The sequence below is a fragment of the Hyla sarda genome, unplaced genomic scaffold, assembly GCF_029499605.1.
Source record: "Hyla sarda isolate aHylSar1 unplaced genomic scaffold, aHylSar1.hap1 scaffold_2084, whole genome shotgun sequence".
NCBI classification, from domain to species: Eukaryota; Metazoa; Chordata; class Amphibia; order Anura; family Hylidae; genus Hyla; species Hyla sarda.
The window spans coordinates 1-19,397 of NW_026608749.1; the positions used below are offsets into that span (position 1 = coordinate 1).

The following is a 19,397-nucleotide window of genomic DNA, read 5'->3' on the forward strand; positions in this document are numbered from 1 at the left end:
TTGGTCTATATTGATGCGGGACATAGACAGCCAGCTGATGACCAATCCATTAGTGCAATGGATGGCTGGAAGCATTTGTCTTTGCCTTTGCAATACCACAGAAGCAATGCATGGTCAATGTACAGCAATGACACACCTGTGTGAACAGCCAGGAGACCCCCCCCCCCCATGTTATGTTACAATAGTTACATAGTTAGTACGGTCGAAAAAAGACATATGTCCATCAAGTTCAACCAGGGAATTAAGGGGTAGGGGTGTGGCGCGATATTGGGGAAGGGATGAGATTTTATATTTCTTCATAAGCATTAATCTTATTTTTGTCAATTAGGAACATTCAGCACCCACCCGCTATCAAGGCAGCTGCCTATCATGTCATGCCCTACCTGCACAGGTGTGCTGGCTACTCAAATTGATCCAATTAAGGAGGCCATTTAGTCAGCAGCAGCAGAAGTCCTGTGCCTGGACGCTCCAACAGCGGCCAGACACAAGCAGAAGCAGCAGAAGCAGCAGCAGCAGCAGCACCACCTTTTGTTTTTTGGCTGCAGCAGCAAGGCCCACAGGCTGGCTAGCTGGCTAGCCAGCAAGCAGGTAGCAATGAAAGTAGGAATCTTTCTTTTAAACCCTGTAAGGGGGTGGTGCACTGTACCCGAAGATACTGCCATATCGGGTCAATGCATAGGGCGACGGAAGCAAGCTTCGAAATCGGCCCCCGTTCTCAAAAATCCAATTTAATATATGGTCCCCCAGATAGGGGACGTATCAGATATTAAACTGATAAGAACAGATACTACACCTTGATCTTAGCCAAAAGGCCCGAGAAGCGATAACCGTGAAAGGGGCGGGCCCAACAAGGTCCCCCTTCATGGGCACTATCACTGCTTTGCCTGTCAGGGAGGCTGCCAGACAATTTTCCATGCACACTCTGGGCTGGGGGGCAGTCAACCACCAGTACACACAGCAGAACCTAAACCCATACCATTATTGCTAAGCAGCAAGACAGGGGCCCATTGCACTCCCACGGGGCCTTTTTAAATGCAATCCATAACCCGGATTTGCCAGGAACCCTTCTTACTCCTCCTACTTGCATGTGACACTGGGCTTAGGATCTGCATAGGAAACACACACACAAGCACACACCTACCTTTGTTTGCCTGCAGATGCCTCCTTGGCTGTCCCCAAACGGTATCAAACCAACACCCACGGGAAGCTGTAAGCATAGAGGACATGCCTGCACCCCATTGGACTTACCTGTGTGGGTTAAATCGGGTTATTTGACAACCTATGGGCGGTGATGGTTCTGCTCAGGCAGAGCAGTGCTGATGCTCCCCTCATAAAGCTGTCGCTGCTGTGAAGGTTCTAGGTGACATCACAAATCCCTATGGTTACATACACAACAAAGCTGGGTGTTGTTGTTTACACTCTGCAAGGCCTGTGGAAGTGAGTGACATCATAGCACTGTAGTTCTTGAGGGTTCTAGATGGATGCAACAATCCTCCTGTTGCTTCTATGAAGGCCATAATAGACGACATCACCAAACAGCTCCATAGTCACATACACAGCAAAGGAGAGATGGTGTTTACACCTAGTGCTGTCAGTGGTATTGAGTGACATCAACAGCACAGTGCTAAGGCTCCTGGGCCTGGACACAGCAGCGGCTGCAATATCTCAACGGAGAAATACGTTTAATATATATGTGTGTGTGTGCGCGTATATATATATATATATATATATATATATATATATATATATTATATATATTTACTCCGCCGAAATCACTTTTAAACCCATTTCCACCTTTTTTTCCCTTCTCTTCCTCTTACTTTTTTTTTCACGTTTTTTTACGTTATTTCTCCTTTTCGCCCTCTTTTCTGGGCGTATATTATTCTTCTTTTTCTTCTTTTTATTTCGTATAATGCATACCCCATCAGTGCAGCAATGCTTATTCAATACCGCCAGCAGATGGAGACACTGGGGGATAATTTTCTAAGGATTTATACTGATTTTTCCTGTCTGAATTTGTCGCACAGAAAGTTGCAGGCCAAATATGTGTGACATTTCTGCGACTTTAGCTTCTAGAGCATTTTTACAACATTATACATAGGTGCTGAATACATAAAAAGCGACTGTTCAGCGACAGACAAGTCGCATCGGCTGAAAGTAGGCCAGAATGTCAGTCCATGTTGGAGCAGGTTTAGATACAGTCTAAAGTATATGATCTCAAAGTCTGTGCACAGAATTTAGCAAGGGCCTCGCACCTTCTGATGCATCAGGTAGGTGCACAATAGCATAGCCTAACCCTCTGTACTTTGGTCTATATTGATGCGGGACATAGACAGCCAGCTGATGACCAATCCATTAGTGCAATGGATGGCTGGAAGCATTTGTCTTTGCCTTTGCAATACACAGAAGCAATGCATGGTCAATGTACAGCAATGACACACCTGTGTGAACAGCCAGGAGACCCCCCCCCCCCCATGTTATGTTACATAGTTACATAGTTAGTACGGTCGAAAAAAGACATATGTCCATCAAGTTCAACCAGGGAATTAAGGGGTAGGGTGTGTGCGCGATATTGGGGAAGGGATGAGATTTTATATTTCTTCATAAGCATTAATCTTATTTTGTCAATTAGGAACATTCAGCACCCACCCGCTATCAAGGCAGCTGCCTATCATGTCATGCCCTACCTGCACAGGTGTGCTGTCTACTCAAATGATCCCAATTAAGGGAGGCCATTTAGTCAGCAGCAGCAGAAGTCCTGTGCCTGGACGCTCCAACAGCGGCCAGACACAAGCAGAAGCAGCAGAAGCAGCAGCAGCAGCACCACCTTTTGTTTTTTGGCTGCAGCAGCAAGGCCCACAGGGCTGGCTAGCTGGCTAGCCAGCAAGCAGGTAGCAATGAAAGTAGGAATCTTTCTTTTTAACCCTGTAAGGGGGTGGTGCACTGTACCCGAAGATACTGCCATATCGGGTCAATGCATAGGGCAGACGGAAGCAAGCTTCGAAATCGGCCCCCGTTCTCAAAAATCCATTTAATATATGGTCCCCAGATAGGGGGACGTATCAGATATTAAACTGATAAGAACAGATACTACACTTGATCTTAGCCAAAAGGCCGAGAAGCGATAACCGTGAAAGGGGCGGGGCCCCAACAAGGTCCCCTTCATGGGCACTATCACTGCCTTGCTGTCAGGGAGGCTGCCAGACAATTTTCCATGCACACTCTGGGCTGGGGGGCAGTCAACCACCAGTACACACAGCAGAACCTAAACCCATACCATATTGCTAAGCAGCAAGACAGGGGCCCATTGCACTCCCACGGGGCCTTTTTAAATGCAATCCATAACCCGGATTTGCCAGGAACCCTTCTTACTCCTCCTACTTGCATGTGACACTGGGCTTAGGATCTGCATAGGAAACACACACACAAGCACACACCTACCTTTGTTGCCTGCAGATGCCTCCTTGGCTGTCCCCCAAACGGTATCAAACCAACACCCACGGGAAGCTGTAAGCATAGAGGACATGCCTGCACCCCATTGGACTTACCTGTGTGGGTTAAATCCGGGTTATTTGACAACCTAGTGGCGGTGATGGTTCTGCTCAGGCAGAGCAGTGCTGATGCTCCTCATAAAGCTGTCGCTGCTGTGAAGGTTCTAGGTGACATCACAAATCCCTATGGTTACATACACAAACAAAGCTGGGTTGTTGTTGTTTACACTCTGCAAGGCCTGTGGAAGTGAGTGACATCATAGCACTGTAGTTCTGAGGGTTCTAGTTGGATGCAACAATCTCCTGTTGCTTCTATGAAGGCCATAATAGACGACATCACCAAACAGCTCCAAAGTCACATACACAGCAAAGGAGAGATGTTGTTTACACCTAGTGATGTCAGTGGTATTGAGTGACATCACAGCACAGTGCTAAGGCTCCTGGGCCTGGACACAAGCAGCGGCTGCAATATCTCAACGGAGAATTACGTTTATATATAGGTGTGTGTGTGTGCGCGTATATAAATATATATATTATATATATTATATATATATATATATATTTCTCTCCGCCGAAATCACTTTTAAACCCCATTTCCACCTTTTTTTCCCTTCTCTTCCTCTTACTTTTTTTTCACGTTTTTTTACGTTTTCTCCTTTTCGGCCTCTTTTCTGGGCGTATTATTCTTCTTTTTCTTCTTTTTTTTCGTCTAATGCATACCCATCAGTGCAGCAATGCTTATTCAATACCGCCAGCAGATGGAGACACTGGGGGATAATTTTCTAAGGATTTATACTGATTTTTCCTGTCTGAATTTGTCGCACAGAAAGTTGCAGGCCAAATATGTGTGACATTTCTGCGACTTTAGCTTCTAGAGCAATTTTTACAACATTATACATAGGTGCTGAATACATAAAAGCGACTGTTCAGCGACAGACAATCGCATCGGCTGAAAGTAGGCCAGAATGTCAGTCCATGTTGGAGCAGGTTTAGATACAGTCTAAAGTATAGATCTCAAAGTCTGTGCACAGAATTTAGCAAGGGCCTCGCACCTTCTGATGCATCAGGTAGGTGCACAATAGCATAGCCCTAACCCTCTGTACTTTGGTCTATATTGATGCGGGACATAGACAGCCAGCTGATGACCAATCCATTAGTGCAATGGATGGCTGGAAGCATTTGTCTTTGCCTTTGCAATACCACAGAAGCAATGCATGGTCAATGTACAGCAATGACACACCTGTGTGAACAGCCAGGAGACCCCCCCCCCCATGTTATGTTACATAGTTACATAGTTAGTACGGTCGAAAAAAGACATATGTCCATCAAGTTCAACCAGGGAATTAAGGGGTAGGGGTGTGGGCGCGATATTGGGGAAGGGATGAGAATTTTATATTTCTTCATAAGCATTAATCTTATTTTGTCAATTAGGAACATTACAGCACCCACCCGCTATCAAGGCAGCTGCCTATCATGTCATGCCCTACCTGCACAGGTGTGCTGGCTACTCAAATGATCCAATTAAGGAGGCCAATTTAGTCAGCAGCAGCAGAAGTCCTGTGCCTGGACGCTCCAACAGCGGCCAGACACAAGCAGAAGCAGCAGAAGCAGCAGCAGCAGCAGCACCACCTTTTGTTTTTTGGCTGCAGCAGCAAGGCCCACAGGGCTGGCTAGCTGGCTAGCCAGCAAGCAGGTAGCAATGAAAGTAGGAATCTTTCTTTTTAACCCTGTAAGGGGGTGGTGCACTGTACCCGAAGATACTGCCATATCAGGGGTCAATGCATAGGGCGACGGAAGCAAGCTTCGAAATCGGCCCCCGTTCTCAAAAATCCATTTAATATATGGTCCCCAGATAGGGGGACGTATCAGATATTAAACTGATAAGAACAGATACTACACTTGATCTTAGCCAAAAGGCCGAGAAGCGATAACCGTGAAAGGGGCGGGCCCAACAAGGTCCCCCTTCATGGGCACTATCACTGCTTGCTGTCAGGGGAGGCTGCCAGACAATTTTCCATGCACACTCTGGGCTGGGGGGCAGTCAACCACCAGTACACACAGCAGAACCTAAACCCATACCATTATTGCTAAGCAGCAAGACAGGGGCCCATTGCACTCCCACGGGGCCTTTTTAAATGCAATCCATAACCCGGATTTGCCAGGAACCCTTCTTACTCCTCCTACTTGCATGTGACACTGGGCTTAGGATCTGCATAGGAAACACACACACAAGCACACACCTACCTTTGTTGCCTGCAGATGCCTCCTTGGCTGTCCCCAAACGGTATCAAACCAACACCCACGGGAAGCTGTAAGCATAGAGGAACATGCCTGCACCCCATTGGACTTACCTGTGTGGGTTAAATCCGGGTTATTTGACAACCTATGGCGGTGATGGTTCTGCTCAGGCAGAGCAGTGCTGATGCTCCTCATAAAGCTGTCGCTGCTGTGAAGGTTCTAGGTGACATCACAAATCCCTATGGTTACATACACAACAAAGCTGGGTTGTTGTTGTTTACACTCTGCAAGGCCTGTGGAAGTGAGTGACATCATAGCACTGTAGTTCTGAGGGTTCTAGATGGATGCAACAATCTCCTGTTGCTTCTATGAAGGCCATAATAGACGACATCACCAAACAGCTCCATAGTCACATACACAGCAAAGGAGAGATGTTGTTTACACCTAGTGATGTCAGTGGTATTGAGTGACATCACAGCACAGTGCTAAGGCTCCTGGGCCTGGACACAGCAGCGGCTGCAATATCTCAACGGAGAATACGTTTATATATATGTGTTGTGTGTGCGCGTATATATATATATATATATATATATATTATATATATATATATATATATATATATATATATTTCTCCGCCGAAATCACTTTTAAACCCATTTCCACCTTTTTTTCCCTTCTCTTCCTCTTACTTTTTTTCACGTTTTTTTTACGTTTTTCTCCTTTTCGCCTCTTTTCTGGGCGTATTATTCTTCTTTTCTTCTTTTTTTCGTCTAATGCATACCCCATCAGTGCAGCAATGCTTATTCAATACCGCCAGCAGATGGAGACACTGGGGGATAATTTTCTAAGGATTTATACTGATTTTTCCTGTCTGAATTTGTCGCACAGAAAGTTGCAGGCCAAATATGTGTGACATTTCTGCGACTTTAGCTTCTAGAGCATTTTTACAACATTATACATAGGTGCTGAATACATAAAAAAGCGACTGTTCAGCGACAGACAAGTCGCATCGGCTGAAAGTAGGGCCAGAATGTCAGTCCATGTTGGAGCAGGTTTAGATACAGTCTAAAGTATAGATCTCAAAAGTCTGTGCACAGAATTTAGCAAGGGCCTCGCACCTTCTGATGCATCAGGTAGGTGCACAATAGCATAGCCTAACCCTCTGTACTTTGGTCTATATTGATGCGGGACATAGACACAGCCAGCTGATGACCAATCCATTAGTGCAATGGATGGCTGGAAGCATTTGTCTTTGCCTTTGCAATACCACAGAAGCAATGCATGGTCAATGTACAGCAATGACACACCTGTGTGAACAGCCAGGAGACCCCCCCCCCCCATGTTATGTTACATAGTTACAATAGTTAGTACGGTCGAAAAAAGACATATGTCCATCAAGTTCAACCAGGGAATTAAGGGGTAGGGGTGTGGCGCGATATTGGGGAAGGGATGAGATTTTATATTTCTTCATAAGCATTATCTTATTTTGTCAATTAGGAACATTCAGCACCCACCCGCTATCAAGGCAGCTGCCTATCATGTCATGCCCTACCTGCACAGGTGTGCTGGCTACTCAAATGATCAATTAAGGAGGCCATTTAGTCAGCAGCAGCAGAAGTCCTGTGTGCCTGGACGCTCCAACAGCGGCCAGACACAAGCAGAAGCAGCAGAAGCAGCAGCAGCAGCAGCACCACCTTTTGTTTTTTGGCTGCAGCAGCAAGGCCCACAGGGCTGGCTAGCTGGCTAGCCAGCAAGCAGTAGCAATGAAAGTAGGAATCTTTCTTTTTACAACCCTGTAAGGGGGTGGTGCACTGTACCCGAAGATACTGCCATATCGGGTCAATGCATAGGGCGACGGAAGCAAGCTTCGAAATCGGCCACCCGTTCTCAAAAATCCCATTTAATATATGGTCCCCCAGATAGGGGACGTATCAGATATTAAACTGATAAGAACAGATACTACACTTGATCTTAGCCAAAAGGCCGAGAAGCGATAACCGTGAAAGGGGCGGGCCCAACAAGGTCCCCTTCATGGGCACTATTCATTAGATTAAGGAACTGCTTGCTGTCAGGGAGGCTGCCAGACAATTTTCCATGCACACTCTGGGCTGGGGGGCAGTCAACCACCAGTACACACAGCAGAACCTAAACCCATACCATTATTGCTAAGCAGCAAGACAGGGGCCCATTGCACTCCCACGGGGCCTTTTAAATGCAATCCATAACCCGGATTTGCCAGGAACCCTTCTTACTCCTCCTACTTGCATGTGACACTGGGCTTAGGATCTGCATAGGAAACACACACACAAGCACACACCTACCTTTGTTGCCTGCAGATGCCTCCTTGGCTGTCCCCAAACGGTATCAAACCAACACCCACGGGAAGCTGTAAGCATAGAGGACATGCCTGCACCACATTGGACCTTACCTGTGTGGGTTAAATCCGGGTTATTTGACAACCTATGGCGGTGATGGTTCTGCTCAGGCAGAGCAGTGCTGATGCTCCTCATAAAGCTGTCGCTGCTGTGAAGGTTCTAGGTGACATCACAAATCCCTATGGTTACATACACAACAAAGCTGGGTTGTTGTTGTTTACACTCTGCAAGGCCTGTGGAAGTGAGTGACATCATAGCACTGTAGTTCTGAGGGTTCTAGATGGATGCAACAATCTCCTGTTGCTTCTATGAAGGCCATAATAGACGACATCACCAAACAGCTCCATAGTCACATACACAGCAAAGGAGAGATGTTGTTTACACCTAGTGATGTCAGTGGTATTGAGTGACATCACAGCACAGTGCTAAGGCTCCTGGGCCTGGACACAGCAGCGGCTGCAATATCTCAACGGAGAATACGTTTATATATATGTGTGTGTGTGCGCGTATATATATATATATATATATATATATATATATATATATATATATATATATATTTCTCCGCCGAAATCACTTTTAAACCCATTTCCACCTTTTTTTCCCTTCTCTTCCTCTTACTTTTTTTTCACGTTTTTTTACGTTTTTCTCCTTTTCGCCTCTTTTCTGGGCGTATTATTCTTCTTTTTCTTCTTTTTTTTCGTCTAATGCATACCCCATCAGTGCAGCAATGCTTATTCAATACCGCCAGCAGATGGAGACACTGGGGGATAATTTTCTAAGGATTTATACTGATTTTTCCTGTCTGAATTTGTCGCACAGAAAGTTGCAGGCCAAATATGTGTGACATTTCTGCGACTTTAGCTTCTAGAGCATTTTTACAACATTATACATAGGTGCTGAATACATAAAAAGCGACTGTTCAGCGACAGACAAGTCGCATCGGCTGAAAGTAGGCCAGAATGTCAGTCCATGTTGGAGCAGGTTTAGATACAGTCTAAAGTATAGATCTCAAAGTCTGTGCACAGAATTTAGCAAGGGCCTCGCACCTTCTGATGCATCAGGTAGGTGCACAATAGCATAGCCTAACCCTCTGTACTTTGGTCTATATTGATGCGGGACATAGACAGCCAGCTGATGACCAATCCATTAGTGCAATGGATGGCTGGAAGCATTTGTCTTTGCCTTTGCAATACCACAGAAGCAATGCATGGTCAATGTACAGCAATGACACACCTGTGTGAACAGCCAGGAGACCCCCCCCCCCATGTTATGTTACATAGTTACATAGTTAGTACGGTCGAAAAAAGACATATGTCCATCAAGTTCAACCAGGGAATTAAGGGGTAGGGGTGTGGCGCGATATTGGGGAAGGGATGAGATTTTATATTTCTTCATAAGCATTAATCTTATTTTGTCAATTAGGAACATTCAGCACCCACCCGCTATCAAGGCAGCTGCCTATCATGTCATGCCCTACCTGCACAGGTGTGCTGGCTACTCAAATGATCCAATTAAGGAGGCCATTTAGTCAGCAGCAGCAGAAGTCCTGTGCCTGGACGCTCCAACAGCGGCCAGACACAAGCAGAAGCAGCAGAAGCAGCAGAAGCAGCAGCAGCAGCAGCACCACCTTTTGTTTTTTGGCTGCAGCAGCAAGGCCCACAGGGCTGGCTAGCTGGCTAGCCAGCAAGCAGGTAGCAATGAAAGTAGGAATCTTTCTTTTTAACCCTGTAAGGGGGTGGTGCACTGTACCCGAAGATACTGCCATATCGGGTCAATGCATAGGGCGACGGAAGCAAGCTTCGAAATCGGCCCCCGTTCTCAAAAATCCATTTAATATATGGTCCCCAGATAGGGGACGTATCAGATATTAAACTGATAAGAACAGATACTACACTTGATCTTAGCCAAAAGGCCGAGAAGCGATAACCGTGAAAGGGGCGGGCCCAACAAGGTCCCCTTCATGGGCACTATCACTGCTTGCTGTCAGGGAGGCTGCCAGACAATTTTCCATGCACACTCTGGGCTGGGGGGCAGTCAACCACCAGTACACACAGCAGAACCTAAACCCATACCATTATTGCTAAGCAGCAAGACAGGGGCCCATTGCACTCCCACGGGGCCTTTTTAAATGCAATCCATAACCCGGATTTGCCAGGAACCCTTCTTACTCCTCCTACTTGCATGTGACACTGGGCTTAGGATCTGCATAGGAAACACACACACAAGCACACACCTACCTTTGTTGCCTGCAGATGCCTCCTTGGCTGTCCCCAAACGGTATCAAACCAACACCCACGGGAAGCTGTAAGCATAGAGGACATGCCTGCACCCCATTGGACTTACCTGTGTGGGTTAAATCCGGGTTATTTGACAACCTATGGCGGTGATGGTTCTGCTCAGGCAGAGCAGTGCTGATGCTCCTCATAAAGCTGTCGCTGCTGTGAAGGTTCTAGGTGACATCACAAATCCCTATGGTTACATACACAACAAAGCTGGGTTGTTGTTGTTTACACTCTGCAAGGCCTGTGGAAGTGAGTGACATCATAGCACTGTAGTTCTGAGGGTTCTAGATGGATGCAACAATCTCCTGTTGCTTCTATGAAGGCCGTAATAGACGACATCACCAAACAGCTCCATAGTCACATACACAGCAAAGGAGAGATGTTGTTTACACCTAGTGATGTCAGTGGTATTGAGTGACATCACAGCACAGTGCTAAGGCTCCTGGGCCTGGACACAGCAGCGGCTGCAATATCTCAACGGAGAATACGTTTATATATATGTGTGTGTGTGTGCGCGTATATATATATATATATATATATATATATATATATATATATATATATTTCTCCGCCGAAATCACTTTTAAACCCATTTCCACCTTTTTTTCCCTTCTCTTCCTCTTACTTTTTTTTCACGTTTTTTTACGTTTTTCTCCTTTTCGCCTCTTTTCTGGGCGTATTATTCTTCTTTTTCTTCTTTTTTTTCGTCTAATGCATACCCCATCAGTGCAGCAATGCTTATTCAATACCGCCAGCAGATGGAGACACTGGGGGATAATTTTCTAAGGATTTATACTGATTTTTCCTGTCTGAATTTGTCGCACAGAAAGTTGCAGGCCAAATATGTGTGACATTTCTGCGACTTTAGCTTCTAGAGCATTTTTACAACATTATACATAGGTGCTGAATACATAAAAAGCGACTGTTCAGCGACAGACAAGTCGCATCGGCTGAAAGTAGGCCAGAATGTCAGTCCATGTTGGAGCAGGTTTAGATACAGTCTAAAGTATAGATCTCAAAGTCTGTGCACAGAATTTAGCAAGGGCCTCGCACCTTCTGATGCATCAGGTAGGTGCACAATAGCATAGCCTAACCCTCTGTACTTTGGTCTATATTGATGCGGGACATAGACAGCCAGCTGATGACCAATCCATTAGTGCAATGGATGGCTGGAAGCATTTGTCTTTGCCTTTGCAATACCACAGAAGCAATGCATGGTCAATGTACAGCAATGACACACCTGTGTGAACAGCCAGGAGACCCCCCCCCCCATGTTATGTTACATAGTTACATAGTTAGTACGGTCGAAAAAAGACATATGTCCATCAAGTTCAACCAGGGAATTAAGGGGTAGGGGTGTGGCGCGATATTGGGGAAGGGATGAGATTTTATATTTCTTCATAAGCATTAATCTTATTTTGTCAATTAGGAACATTCAGCACCCACCCGCTATCAAGGCAGCTGCCTATCATGTCATGCCCTACCTGCACAGGTGTGCTGGCTACTCAAATGATCCAATTAAGGAGGCCATTTAGTCAGCAGCAGCAGAAGTCCTGTGCCTGGACGCTCCAACAGCGGCCAGACACAAGCAGAAGCAGCAGAAGCAGCAGCAGCAGCAGCACCACCTTTTGTTTTTTGGCTGCAGCAGCAAGGCCCACAGGGCTGGCTAGCTGGCTAGCCAGCAAGCAGGTAGCAATGAAAGTAGGAATCTTTCTTTTTAACCCTGTAAGGGGGTGGTGCACTGTACCCGAAGATACTGCCATATCGGGTCAATGCATAGGGCGACGGAAGCAAGCTTCGAAATCGGCCCCCGTTCTCAAAAATCCATTTAATATATGGTCCCCAGATAGGGGACGTATCAGATATTAAACTGATAAGAACAGATACTACACTTGATCTTAGCCAAAAGGCCGAGAAGCGATAACCGTGAAAGGGGCGGGCCCAACAAGGTCCCCTTCATGGGCACTATCACTGCTTGCTGTCAGGGAGGCTGCCAGACAATTTTCCATGCACACTCTGGGCTGGGGGGCAGTCAACCACCAGTACACACAGCAGAACCTAAACCCATACCATTATTGCTAAGCAGCAAGACAGGGGCCCATTGCACTCCCACGGGGCCTTTTTAAATGCAATCCATAACCCGGATTTGCCAGGAACCCTTCTTACTCCTCCTACTTGCATGTGACACTGGGCTTAGGATCTGCATAGGAAACACACACACAAGCACACACCTACCTTTGTTGCCTGCAGATGCCTCCTTGGCTGTCCCCAAACGGTATCAAACCAACACCCACGGGAAGCTGTAAGCATAGAGGACATGCCTGCACCCCATTGGACTTACCTGTGTGGGTTAAATCCGGGTTATTTGACAACCTATGGCGGTGATGGTTCTGCTCAGGCAGAGCAGTGCTGATGCTCCTCATAAAGCTGTCGCTGCTGTGAAGGTTCTAGGTGACATCACAAATCCCTATGGTTACATACACAACAAAGCTGGGTTGTTGTTGTTTACACTCTGCAAGGCCTGTGGAAGTGAGTGACATCATAGCACTGTAGTTCTGAGGGTTCTAGATGGATGCAACAATCTCCTGTTGCTTCTATGAAGGCCATAATAGACGACATCACCAAACAGCTCCATAGTCACATACACAGCAAAGGAGAGATGTTGTTTACACCTAGTGATGTCAGTGGTATTGAGTGACATCACAGCACAGTGCTAAGGCTCCTGGGCCTGGACACAGCAGCGGCTGCAATATCTCAACGGAGAATACGTTTATATATATGTGTGTGTGTGCGCGTATATATATATATATATATATATATATATATATATATATATATATTTCTCCGCCGAAATCACTTTTAAACCCATTTCCACCTTTTTTTCCCTTCTCTTCCTCTTACTTTTTTTTCACGTTTTTTTACGTTTTTCTCCTTTTCGCCTCTTTTCTGGGCGTATTATTCTTCTTTTTCTTCTTTTTTTTCGTCTAATGCATACCCCATCAGTGCAGCAATGCTTATTCAATACCGCCAGCAGATGGAGACACTGGGGGATAATTTTCTAAGGATTTATACAGATTTTTCCTGTCTGAATTTGTCGCACAGAAAGTTGCAGGCCAAATATGTGTGACATTTCTGCGACTTTAGCTTCTAGAGCATTTTTACAACATTATACATAGGTGCTGAATACATAAAAAGCGACTGTTCAGCGACAGACAAGTCGCATCGGCTGAAAGTAGGCCAGAATGTCAGTCCATGTTGGAGCAGGTTTAGATACAGTCTAAAGTATAGATCTCAAAGTCTGTGCACAGAATTTAGCAAGGGCCTCGCACCTTCTGATGCATCAGGTAGGTGCACAATAGCATAGCCTAACCCTCTGTACTTTGGTCTATATTGATGCGGGACATAGACAGCCAGCTGATGACCAATCCATTAGTGCAATGGATGGCTGGAAGCATTTGTCTTTGCCTTTGCAATACCACAGAAGCAATGCATGGTCAATGTACAGCAATGACACACCTGTGTGAACAGCCAGGAGACCCCCCCCCCCCCATGTTATGTTACATAGTTACATAGTTAGTACGGTCGAAAAAAGACATATGTCCATCAAGTTCAACCAGGGAATTAAGGGGTAGGGGTGTGGCGCGATATTGGGGAAGGGATGAGATTTTATATTTCTTCATAAGCATTAATCTTATTTTGTCAATTAGGAACATTCAGCACCCACCCGCTATCAAGGCAGCTGCCTATCATGTCATGCCCTACCTGCACAGGTGTGCTGGCTACTCAAATGATCCAATTAAGGAGGCCATTTAGTCAGCAGCAGCAGAAGTCCTGTGCCTGTACGCTCCAACAGCGGCCAGACACAAGCAGAAGCAGCAGAAGCAGCAGCAGCAGCAGCACCACCTTTTGTTTTTTGGCTGCAGCAGCAAGGCCCACAGGGCTGGCTAGCTGGCTAGCCAGCAAGCAGGTAGCAATGAAAGTAGGAATCTTTCTTTTTAACCCTGTAAGGGGGTGGTGCACTGTACCCGAAGATACTGCCATATCGGGTCAATGCATAGGGCGACGGAAGCAAGCTTCGAAATCGGCCCCCGTTCTCAAAAATCCATTTAATATATGGTCCCCAGATAGGGGACGTATCAGATATTAAACTGATAAGAACAGATACTACACTTGATCTTAGCCAAAAGGCCGAGAAGCGATAACCGTGAAAGGGGCGGGCCCAACAAGGTCCCCTTCATGGGCACTATCACTGCTTGCTGTCAGGGAGGCTGCCAGACAATTTTCCATGCACACTCTGGGCTGGGGGGCAGTCAACCACCAGTACACACAGCAGAACCTAAACCCATACCATTATTGCTAAGCAGCAAGACAGGGGCCCATTGCACTCCCACGGGGCCTTTTTAAATGCAATCCATAACCCGGATTTGCCAGGAACCCTTCTTACTCCTCCTACTTGCATGTGACACTGGGCTTAGGATCTGCATAGGAAACACACACACAAGCACACACCTACCTTTGTTGCCTGCAGATGCCTCCTTGGCTGTCCCCAAACGGTATCAAACCAACACCCACGGGAAGCTGTAAGCATAGAGGACATGCCTGCACCCCATTGGACTTACCTGTGTGGGTTAAATCCGGGTTATTTGACAACCTATGGCGGTGATGGTTCTGCTCAGGCAGAGCAGTGCTGATGCTCCTCATAAAGCTGTCGCTGCTGTGAAGGTTCTAGGTGACATCACAAATCCCTATGGTTACATACACAACAAAGCTGGGTTGTTGTTGTTTACACTCTGCAAGGCCTGTGGAAGTGAGTGACATCATAGCACTGTAGTTCTGAGGGTTCTAGATGGATGCAACAATCTCCTGTTGCTTCTATGAAGGCCATAATAGACGACATCACCAAACAGCTCCATAGTCACATACACAGCAAAGGAGAGATGTTGTTTACACCTAGTGATGTCAGTGGTATTGAGTGACATCACAGCACAGTGCTAAGGCTCCTGGGCCTGGACACAGCAGCGGCTGCAATATCTCAACGGAGAATACGTTTATATATATGTGTGTGTGTGCGCGTATATATATATATATATATATATATATATATATATATTTCTCCGCCGAAATCACTTTTAAACCCATTTCCACCTTTTTTTCCCTTCTCTTCCTCTTACTTTTTTTTCACGTTTTTTTACGTTTTTCTCCTTTTCGCCTCTTTTCTGGGCGTATTATTCTTCTTTTTCTTCTTTTTTTTCGTCTAATGCATACCCCATCAGTGCAGCAATGCTTATTCAATACCGCCAGCAGATGGAGACACTGGGGGATAATTTTCTAAGGATTTATACTGATTTTTCCTGTCTGAATTTGTCGCACAGAAAGTTGCAGGCCAAATATGTGTGACATTTCTGCGACTTTAGCTTCTAGAGCATTTTTACAACATTATACATAGGTGCTGAATACATAAAAAGCGACTGTTCAGCGACAGACAAGTCGCATCGGCTGAAAGTAGGCCAGAATGTCAGTCCATGTTGGAGCAGGTTTAGATACAGTCTAAAGTATAGATCTCAAAGTCTGTGCACAGAATTTAGCAAGGGCCTCGCACCTTCTGATGCATCAGGTAGGTGCACAATAGCATAGCCTAACCCTCTGTACTTTGGTCTATATTGATGCGGGACATAGACAGCCAGCTGATGACCAATCCATTAGTGCAATGGATGGCTGGAAGCATTTGTCTTTGCCTTTGCAATACCACAGAAGCAATGCATGGTCAATGTACAGCAATGACACACCTGTGTGAACAGCCAGGAGACCCCCCCCCCCATGTTATGTTACATAGTTACATAGTTAGTACGGTCGAAAAAAGACATATGTCCATCAAGTTCAACCAGGGAATTAAGGGGTAGGGGTGTGGCGCGATATTGGGGAAGGGATGAGATTTTATATTTCTTCATAAGCATTAATCTTATTTTGTCAATTAGGAACATTCAGCACCCACCCGCTATCAAGGCAGCTGCCTATCATGTCATGCCCTACCTGCACAGGTGTGCTGGCTACTCAAATGATCCAATTAAGGAGGCCATTTAGTCAGCAGCAGCAGAAGTCCTGTGCCTGGACGCTCCAACAGCGGCCAGACACAAGCAGAAGCAGCAGAAGCAGCAGCAGCAGCACCACCTTTTGTTTTTTGGCTGCAGCAGCAAGGCCCACAGGGCTGGCTAGCTGGCTAGCCAGCAAGCAGGTAGCAATGAAAGTAGGAATCTTTCTTTTTAACCCTGTAAGGGGGTGGTGCACTGTACCCGAAGATACTGCCATATCGGGTCAATGCATAGGGCGACGGAAGCAAGCTTCGAAATCGGCCCCCGTTCTCAAAAATCCATTTAATATATGGTCCCCAGATAGGGGACGTATCAGATATTAAACTGATAAGAACAGATACTACACTTGATCTTAGCCAAAAGGCCGAGAAGCGATAACCGTGAAAGGGGCGGGCCCAACAAGGTCCCCTTCATGGGCACTATCACTGCTTGCTGTCAGGGAGGCTGCCAGACAATTTTCCATGCACACTCTGGGCTGGGGGGCAGTCAACCACCAGTACACACAGCAGAACCTAAACCCATACCATTATTGCTAAGCAGCAAGACAGGGGCCCATTGCACTCCCACGGGGCCTTTTTAAATGCAATCCATAACCCGGATTTGCCAGGAACCCTTCTTACTCCTCCTACTTGCATGTGACACTGGGCTTAGGATCTGCATAGGAAACACACACACAAGCACACACCTACCTTTGTTGCCTGCAGATGCCTCCTTGGCTGTCCCCAAACGGTATCAAACCAACACCCACGGGAAGCTGTAAGCATAGAGGACATGCCTGCACCCCATTGGACTTACCTGTGTGGGTTAAATCCGGGTTATTTGACAACCTATGGCGGTGATGGTTCTGCTCAGGCAGAGCAGTGCTGATGCTCCTCATAAAGCTGTCGCTGCTGTGAAGGTTCTAGGTGACATCACAAATCCCTATGGTTACATACACAACAAAGCTGGGTTGTTGTTGTTTACACTCTGCAAGGCCTGTGGAAGTGAGTGACATCATAGCACTGTAGTTCTGAGGGTTCTAGATGGATGCAACAATCTCCTGTTGCTTCTATGAAGGCCATAATAGACGACATCACCAAACAGCTCCATAGTCACATACACAGCAAAGGAGAGATGTTGTTTACACCTAGTGATGTCAGTGGTATTGAGTGACATCACAGCACAGTGCTAAGGCTCCTGGGCCTGGACACAGCAGCGGCTGCAATATCTCAACGGAGAATACGTTTATATATATGTGTGTGTGTGCGCGTATATATATATATATATATATATATATATATATATATATATATTTCTCCGCCGAAATCACTTTTAAACCCATTTCCACCTTTTTTTCCCTTCTCTTCCTCTTACTTTTTTTTCACGTTTTTTTACGTTTTTCTCCTTTTCGCCTCTTTTCTGGGCGTATTATTCTTCTTTTTCTTCTTTTTTTTCGTCTAATGCATACCCCATCAGTGCAGCAATGCTTATTCAATACCGCCAGCAGATGGAGACACTGGGGGATAATTTTCTAAGGATTTATACTGATTTTTCCTGTCTGAATTTGTCGCACAGAAAGTTGCAGGCCAAATATGTGTGACATTTCTGCGACTTTAGCTTCTAGAGCATTTTTACAACATTATACATAGGTGCTGAATACATAAAAAGCGACTGTTCAGCGACAGACAAGTCGCATCGGCTGAAAGTAGGCCAGAATGTCAGTCCATGTTGGAGCAGGTTTAGATACAGTCTAAAGCATAGATCTCAAAGTCTGTGCACAGAATTTAGCAAGGGCCTCGCACCTTCTGATGCATCAGGTAGGTGCACAATAGCATAGCCTAACCCTCTGTACTTTGGTCTATATTGATGCGGGACATAGACAGCCAGCTGATGACCAATCCATTAGTGCAATGGATGGCTGGAAGCATTTGTCTTTGCCTTTGCAATACCACAGAAGCAATGCATGGTCAATGTACAGCAATGACACACCTGTGTGAACAGCCAGGAGACCCCCCCCCCCATGTTATGTTACATAGTTACATAGTACGGTCGAAAAAAGACATATGTCCATCAAGTTCAACCAGGGAATTAAGGGGTAGGGGTGTGGCGCGATATTGGGGAAGGGATGAGATTTTATATTTCTTCATAAGCATTAATCTTATTTTGTCAATTAGGAACATTCAGCACCCACCCGCTATCAAGGCAGCTGCCTATCATGTCATGCCCTACCTGCACAGGTGTGCTGGCTACTCAAATGATCCAATTAAGGAGGCCATTTAGTCAGCAGCAGCAGAAGTCCTGTGCCTGGACGCTCCAACAGCGGCCAGACACAAGCAGAAGCAGCAGAAGCAGCAGCAGCAGCAGCACCACCTTTTGTTTTTTGGCTGCAGCAGCAAGGCCCACAGGGCTGGCTAGCTGGCTAGCCAGCAAGCAGGTAGCAATGAAAGTAGGAATCTTTCTTTTTAACCCTGTAAGGGGGTGGTGCACTGTACCCGAAGATACTGCCATATCGGGTCAATGCATAGGGCGACGGAAGCAAGCTTCGAAATCGGCCCCCGTTCTCAAAAATCCATTTAATATATGGTCCCCAGATAGGGGACGTATCAGATATTAAACTGATAAGAACAGATACTACACTTGATCTTAGCCAAAAGGCCGAGAAGCGATAACCGTGAAAGGGGCGGGCCCAACAAGGTCCCCTTCATGGGCACTATCACTGCTTGCTGTCAGGGAGGCTGCCAGACAATTTTCCATGCACACTCTGGGCTGGGGGGCAGTCAACCACCAGTACACACAGCAGAACCTAAACCCATACCATTATTGCTAAGCAGCAAGACAGGGGCCCATTGCACTCCCACGGGGCCTTTTTAAATGCAATCCATAACCCGGATTTGCCAGGAACCCTTCTTACTCCTCCTACTTGCATGTGACACTGGGCTT

The 19,397-nt window shown here is 46.1% G+C and overlaps 9 non-coding genes across 9 annotated transcripts; all 9 read right to left on the minus strand.

The window, feature by feature from the left end:
- Positions 1–630: 630 nt before the first annotated feature.
- On the minus strand, positions 631–825 carry LOC130318909 (U2 spliceosomal RNA). The gene has a single exon (XR_008865338.1). It is a non-coding gene; the product is annotated as a U2 spliceosomal RNA (small nuclear RNA).
- Positions 826–2,933: 2,108 nt separating this feature from the next.
- On the minus strand, positions 2,934–3,126 carry LOC130318903 (U2 spliceosomal RNA). Its single transcript, XR_008865332.1, has one exon. It is a non-coding gene; the product is annotated as a U2 spliceosomal RNA (small nuclear RNA).
- Positions 3,127–5,226: 2,100 nt separating this feature from the next.
- On the minus strand, positions 5,227–5,420 carry LOC130318907 (U2 spliceosomal RNA). Its single transcript, XR_008865336.1, has one exon. It is a non-coding gene; the product is annotated as a U2 spliceosomal RNA (small nuclear RNA).
- A 2,110-nt stretch (positions 5,421–7,530) lies between these two features.
- LOC130318906 (U2 spliceosomal RNA) lies at positions 7,531–7,724 on the minus strand. The gene has a single exon (XR_008865335.1). It is a non-coding gene; the product is annotated as a U2 spliceosomal RNA (small nuclear RNA).
- Positions 7,725–9,840: 2,116 nt separating this feature from the next.
- On the minus strand, positions 9,841–10,031 carry LOC130318892 (U2 spliceosomal RNA). Its single transcript, XR_008865322.1, has one exon. It is a non-coding gene; the product is annotated as a U2 spliceosomal RNA (small nuclear RNA).
- A 2,089-nt stretch (positions 10,032–12,120) lies between these two features.
- LOC130318904 (U2 spliceosomal RNA) lies at positions 12,121–12,311 on the minus strand. The gene has a single exon (XR_008865333.1). It is a non-coding gene; the product is annotated as a U2 spliceosomal RNA (small nuclear RNA).
- A 2,087-nt stretch (positions 12,312–14,398) lies between these two features.
- LOC130318914 (U2 spliceosomal RNA) lies at positions 14,399–14,589 on the minus strand. The gene has a single exon (XR_008865339.1). It is a non-coding gene; the product is annotated as a U2 spliceosomal RNA (small nuclear RNA).
- A 2,074-nt stretch (positions 14,590–16,663) lies between these two features.
- On the minus strand, positions 16,664–16,854 carry LOC130318915 (U2 spliceosomal RNA). The gene has a single exon (XR_008865340.1). It is a non-coding gene; the product is annotated as a U2 spliceosomal RNA (small nuclear RNA).
- A 2,079-nt stretch (positions 16,855–18,933) lies between these two features.
- LOC130318916 (U2 spliceosomal RNA) lies at positions 18,934–19,124 on the minus strand. Its single transcript, XR_008865341.1, has one exon. It is a non-coding gene; the product is annotated as a U2 spliceosomal RNA (small nuclear RNA).
- Positions 19,125–19,397: the final 273 nt, after the last annotated feature.